General features: G+C 41.7%; 1 protein-coding gene across 2 annotated transcripts in view; it reads left to right on the top strand.

The window, feature by feature from the left end:
• Nucleotides 1-384: 384 nt before the first annotated feature.
• usp54b (ubiquitin specific peptidase 54b) overlaps nucleotides 385-6,490 on the top strand; it is a 43,301-nt gene continuing 37,195 nt past the window's right edge. For both annotated transcript variants that reach the window (XM_026350652.1, XM_026350653.1), the window contains exon 1: nucleotides 385-554. The gene's annotated coding sequence lies outside the window, so the exon portion shown is untranslated. The remainder of the gene's footprint in view (nucleotides 555-6,490) is intronic.

The following is a 6,490-nucleotide window of genomic DNA, read 5'->3' as shown; positions in this document are numbered from 1 at the left end:
AGGCTCTGTACCTGTGCCCGGTAATCCGTCCATGCAGTTGAGCAGCTGAATCTTTAATTAAACATCAACTAAGTTCTTCATATGATTTGAAAATTTTAAATGTATATTACTATTTAAAGTTGCCAAACAGATGTATGTGACAATTTACAGCGGGGTAGAAATAAAACCATGTAAAGTTAAAATACTTGGACATTTAATATCACCACAGTCTGCGTGATGCTGGAGTGAAGAAGACGCAGAGACAAAGAGAAGTGTCTGTGCTCACACAGGTAAGGCCGCACGGTCGGGGATGACATCACCATCCTCTCTCCGCCTGGTGCCCAGGAGGCGGCGGCATCGGGCCGAGCAAACCGGCTGACAAAAACGGCTACGTCACACACTCACAAACGGAGAGCTGGAGGATGATGGTGCGCTATCGCGAGAGCGGCGTGCCGCGACCGCAGCGCTGGATGGCGCTGGTGGGGGCTGGATGCGCCCACGGCTCGCCCTCTCTCCCGTTAAATCACACGGTAGGACACGCGATCGGACGGAGACCGGTGGCGACAGCACCCGGGGTGAGTAAAAACCTCCATTCTGCTGACTGCATGGGCTCCATCACTGCAAGAGGGGACCGAGGGACGCGCATGTGGCCGCACCGCACAGAATCCGTGTGTGTGTTTAGGGGTAGGCTAGGGGGGCTACTCAGCCAGCTGTGATCCAGATGTGTTCTCCTGTCTGTCATGTTCATCAGCATCATCATCTCCTAAGTTATGATCGCTTTGACTTCACTCCTCGTGCTGCGCTTTCACTCTGTTGCTCCGGGTCTCTTTCATTTTTTATATTTATTTTATCAGGTAAGTTTTCTACGCAGCTTACTCCACCTCGTGCACTAGTAGTCGGCGGCAGCATCTCTCCCCACAAGTTGCATCCCGGTGTTTTTGACAGTTACAGGTGTTATTATTGTTCGTCCGCTCAGGTGCGCACCGCTACTTGGTGCGTGGCTCCCGTCCTGTTTTGCGTGGCTGGATCAGTGCGGTGTTTGGTGGATGGACTGTCCACCGTGTTGACTTGTTGATGGGTGGCCGAGGGACCGCAGTCTTTTACCGAGGCGGGTTCACGCTCCGCTGCTGTCGCTCCCCGGGGGGGTCGCCACTGATTTAGCGTTGCGGTTTCGATCCACGTGATTGATGACTCCGTCCCCATCCCGGGCCCGCATCACTGCCAGCCGATACAGTAGCGTCACATTAGCGATGGTGACACAGCCCTCTGCTGCGTGCCTCACGCGCACGCACACACGTGAGAAAGTAAAGTGGCCATCCCCTCATTTTCCCACCCAGCAGAATGAGGCAGCGCACGCTTCTTATCTGTCTGCTTGCAAGGACACTGTTGTATTCTGGACATTACTGCACATGCTACACTACATACAAACCTAACCCTTATAATAAACCTCAGTCCGAGTCTAAACTCAAAACAAAAACAAGTCTTAACCACAAAGTTATGCCTAACCTCTCCAATGAATCTACTTAAACAGCATGGTGAATACAAGCCAGACACACTCAGCCCACACCTCCACCCTCTGACCTGAGCGGAAATGTCGCCTTGACTCACTTTGTGAATCTCTGCTTTCTATCTGGTGTGGGCATTCATGTGCATGTTTGTCTGCTGCCTGCATATGGACAGTACCCACTCATCCTCTAAGAACACAAAGAACACTTCACACATTATATAATAAGATATGTTCTTATATATACATATATACATGTTATGGTGCTTTGGTGCTGTTTACTGGGGGTTGTGCTGGAGGTTTAACTTGCATTATGTTTATCTGCAAAGTAGTTTGTTCTTCAGCTTTGGTCCAGTTGAATACTTTTATAAGAAAAGCCTGGCTTCCCTCTCTGAGGATTTTACTTGGGGGCTGTTTTCGATGGTGTTATTTACAAACTCAAACTAGTCGGGGTGATTTATGCGGTGTCTTGTGTCGCTATGATGGACAATCAGACAGTGTGACAAGGATATGTTCAGAACTGAAGATGAATATTTCCATGCTCAGGATTTGAGAATCTATTTTTACTTTACTTGTTGAAAATCCTCAGAATGTAAACAAGTCATTATAAGACATTGCTTCCATTCTGCTCTTTAATGGTTTATATTCTCTGAGTATTTCTTTCTAGATGTGGTCATGAGTGACTGATCCTGGCAGGAGGTTCATCTATTGTTGACATTTCAGCTAATGCGTTCCCACTCCACCGATCGCGCGGGGCTCACATGTATGAGATTATACGAGGGTATAAGAAAGAGCAGATGATGTCATAGCAAAGGTTGAAGAAGGGGCAGAGGAAAAAAGACATGAGTATACTGTATGTCTCCTTTGACCTTTACCATCTGAGTGCTCTTTCTCTCATTTTCCCATAACTGCTCTTTAACATGTCCTATTCACCTCTCATCTGATCCTTTTCTCTCTCCTTTGACCCGTTCATCTCTTGTCTCACTTGTTTCTCTTCTCCTTTAATTCTTCTTCTCTTTTCCTTGCCTCTCCTCTTTCTTCCTTTCTGTTCTCTCCTTTCCTCCAATTTTCTCCCCATCCCTAATTCCTTTTCTTTCCTCTCTGTGCATTACATTTCTTATCACTTCGTGTTACAGTATCTCCTATTTTCTTATTTGTTTTTCCATTTTTTGGTTGCCTCTTCTTATTTTCTCTTTACCTTTCATTCCTTTCCTCATATTTCCTCTGACCTGATCTTCTCACCTTTTCTTTCTTTCACTTTTATTTTTGCTTCCTTTTTTATTTTTCCTTCTCTCCTCTCCTCTCCTCTCCTCTCCTCTCCTCTCCTCTCCTCTCCTCTCCTCTCCTCTCCTCTCCTCTCCTCTCCTCTCCTCTTCCCTTTCTCTCTCTACTCTAACCTGAACTGTGAGAACCTCATGTGATTCCCAGCATGCATTAAAAATAAGGATGGTTATGTAATACCCTAAATATTAAGCAAATTTTTACCCTTCTTATATATTTTCTGCTAATAGGATTGGGGATGCACATGTCCTGCGGTGGTAATGGGCTGCATCGAGGTTATAGAGTGCATACGATTACGTGTGTGTTTGCATATGCACACTTAAATGTTACAGAGTTTTAGTGGGGAAATGACCTTGAAGCTTGCAAAAATAATAAGTCAGTCTGTGTAATATGCTTAAACATGTAGCTGCACACGTGGCTATATATTCACACACACATGCAAAACACACGCTTTAGATTCAAAGTGGGAATTAGGGGGAGAAAGAGAAGCACAGAGGGGAGGATGAACTCTGGGCTCTCCCTATTGTCAACCAGGGCTATTTGAAGTTACACATAACCCAGTTACAGGGAAACCACTGTGTATGTGTGTGTATGTGAGCAGACACATGGATGTGAAAGTGAAGTTTTTTGGAAACGGAAAGGAAAGAGACAAAGATGAATGAGGTAGAAAGTGGAGAGAGTGAATGAGAATGGAAAATAGAGGTCAGTGGAAGAAAGTGAGAGACAGAGAGCAGGAATGAAGTGAATGGGAGGGAGAGAGGAAAGTGCAGCCAAAGGAGAAAGGAAGCGAGAGCACAGTTTGTGAAAGAAAAAAACAAGCCTTCTTTCTTTTACTGGGAAATATAAATATACTTCTCGCCTTTATGTTTGCATGAGTGGGAGGGAGACAGTGTGAAAGACAGGCTATTGTCCCCGGGGACAGTATCAGCTCTTTGTTCAGCTTGCTTGACACTGGTGTCAACTGTCACCAAGCCACATTAGCCCACAGCTGAGACACACAGAGAAAAGCTGTGACAGTAATTTAAAATTCCAAAACAGTGTAATTAACAGCATTTTATTTCCATTTACCTCCAATTTAAATTTTTGAATTGCAGACCTCTCAGTTCAAGAGAACAAATAGAATGATGAAAGTGGCAAAACACCATCAACAAGGAAGAGTAATGAAACCTGAACAGTGTTCAAATCTTATATATAACTGATTATAATTTTTAACATAAAAACGAATACACATATAACCTTCATCACCACCTTGTGGACTGAGCTTGATCACCTTGGGAATGTTTAGTGTGTTCACCAGGGGTTGTTGGTATGTTGGTGCCAGCTGGGCCATGCATTGTCACTTGTATTCACATGAACGAATGTATTAATTAATGATTAGGACATCACGTTACCTCTAAAAACTCAAGATTAAGACTAATGGAGTGATCACAATGTCAACTTGGTCCTACAATGTCCTTAAAAAGGTCAGAAAAATGGAAATTTGAACAATCTGTTGACATTTCAGTAACTTAATCTGATGAGGAAGAAGGTGTGATGTGATTAAAACACATTTTTTCATGAACCTACAATGATATCTCTGATAGAAATGTGGTTCTTCTATTTCTACATTATTCTTGTGCACAGAATTATGTAAATTCCTCAGTTTGTAGAGAAAGAGCGTTGCTCATCTACATGAGTTCTGACCTCATACCCACTCCGCACCTTTAGAATGGCTGTGATCCAGGCCTTATCTCCCAAAATCAGTGGTCAACCTGACTAATGCTCTTGTGGCTGAATGGGAACAAATCCCTGCAGCCAGTTTTCCAAATCTGGTGGAAAACCCTAAAACCAAAAAGTGGAGTCTGTTACAGTGGCATGTTAATACCCTTTCAATAGTGCCAGATTTATATTATAGAATAATTTCCTTTCTTTTCAAGAGGGTATAAAAACCTTGGTATGATAAAGAGGAGATGCACTACTTGTGAACTTTATCTTCATTCAGCTTTTCCAGTTTTATATGTCATACTTACCATACTTGCATAGAGACCCAGCATTTTTAATACAGACCACAGAGCCTCATGCTAAGTCCAATCCCAAGGAGAAGTCACATTTACATAAAAATCTTAATACCAAAACAACAGCCTCGCTTTACAGAGATGAAAACATGATTGGGGGAAGAAGGCAAAGGCAGCAAACAACATGAAAAATAAGAAATAGGATAAAGATTGGGAGAGAGAAATAGAAAAGATGCCTCATCTGTGTGTCAGATATTATGCCATACCTCCTGAATGTTGATCTAAAGCAACGGCAGAATGATGGACGAACAGATGTGGATGGATGTTTGCAGAAGAATGTGTACATTAATATCAGAGATGGGGATCACAGAGGAAGTGTCACAGTGCACTAGGGATCCAACAGACATCCATCATGCATCCGTCAGCCTCTTTTCTCATATAAAATCCTGCAAAACGCTGAAGTTCTGCATGTCACTTTATGAACACAGGAAACATTTAGAAATAGAAGGGAGGCTAAGAAAAGCTGGGAAAACAACATAATTGGATATGAAGGTGAAAAGAAGGTGAGAAATGACATAGAAACAAATTATGTAGGATTATGTTTAAAGATTGGATACAGAAGATGCAATATTGCAGAAGTAGTTTACAGTTAAAAGTTATGTTTGTACTTTGCCGCAGTAGTGAATGCAGGAGTAGTAGTAGTAACAGCAGAGGTGACAGTTGTAGATCCATAAAAACAGTCTGTGCTCAATGCTTCCAGGTGTGTTCTCGCTGGCTTTCATCGATCCACAAGCAATAATCTGCTGTCATACTGACACACTCATCCAGATAAGATTCATACAGAACTAGAATTACTGCCTGGCAGTCGTATGCCTCTGCCAACCTGTAATGCTGCAGTCTAGGTTTCTGTTTGTCCAGACGGATTCTAATCAGTTCATACCTCCTTTGTGTAAAATCACATTCACAAGAATGGGATGACCATAAGGTCACAGTGACCTTAGGTCACCTTTAACCTTTGACCACTGAAATCTATTCTAATCAGATTGTACCAAATTTGAAGAAGTTCCCTCAATGCTGGGATTCTCCTGGGATATTGTGTTCAGAAAAATTAGATAGACAGATGGAACAGACATGAGGTCACAGTCACCTTGTCTTTTGACCACCATAAAAAGAATGTGTTTAATGTCCAGTCTGTGTGTGTGTTTGCCTATATTGATATATACACCAAACTCTGTGTCATTAACATAGTACGTGTCTACTATAATATTTTTCCTTAAGTAATTAGATTATATTATATATGCTTGTCCAAATCCCACATAAACATGGCTATGTCTGTCTTTCATCCCTGTGATGTTAGTGCTCCAATCCCACTGGTTCCTAGTGAAAATAAATAATTAATAGAAATATTTAATTTAATTTTATAAAAGGCATCATTTTATATAATAACTATTCAAACTAAAGAAAATGCAGCTTTTTTTCAGGGAATTATTTTCTGTGGGGACGAATCATATTTGATGTCGGTGATGTTGTTTGTGGCATGATCAAGTTAATGGAAACAGTGTAATGGTGAGACATCAGTGTCTTAATGATGTGTTTTTTTAAACAATGTTATAATGTTGTATATTTAATAATGTTGTAATAATGAAAAAGCTTTGGATACATAGATTTTAGATTTTAGTTAGATTGATCATCAGTGGTTTTGAAAACACACTATCACCACAATCCTTTAATT

Source organism: Anabas testudineus, chromosome 19 (genome assembly GCF_900324465.2).
Source record: "Anabas testudineus chromosome 19, fAnaTes1.2, whole genome shotgun sequence".
NCBI lineage: Eukaryota > Metazoa > Chordata > Actinopteri > Anabantiformes > Anabantidae > Anabas > Anabas testudineus.
Note: the sequence above shows the minus strand (reverse complement) of the source record. Positions and strands in the feature narration are given on the sequence as shown.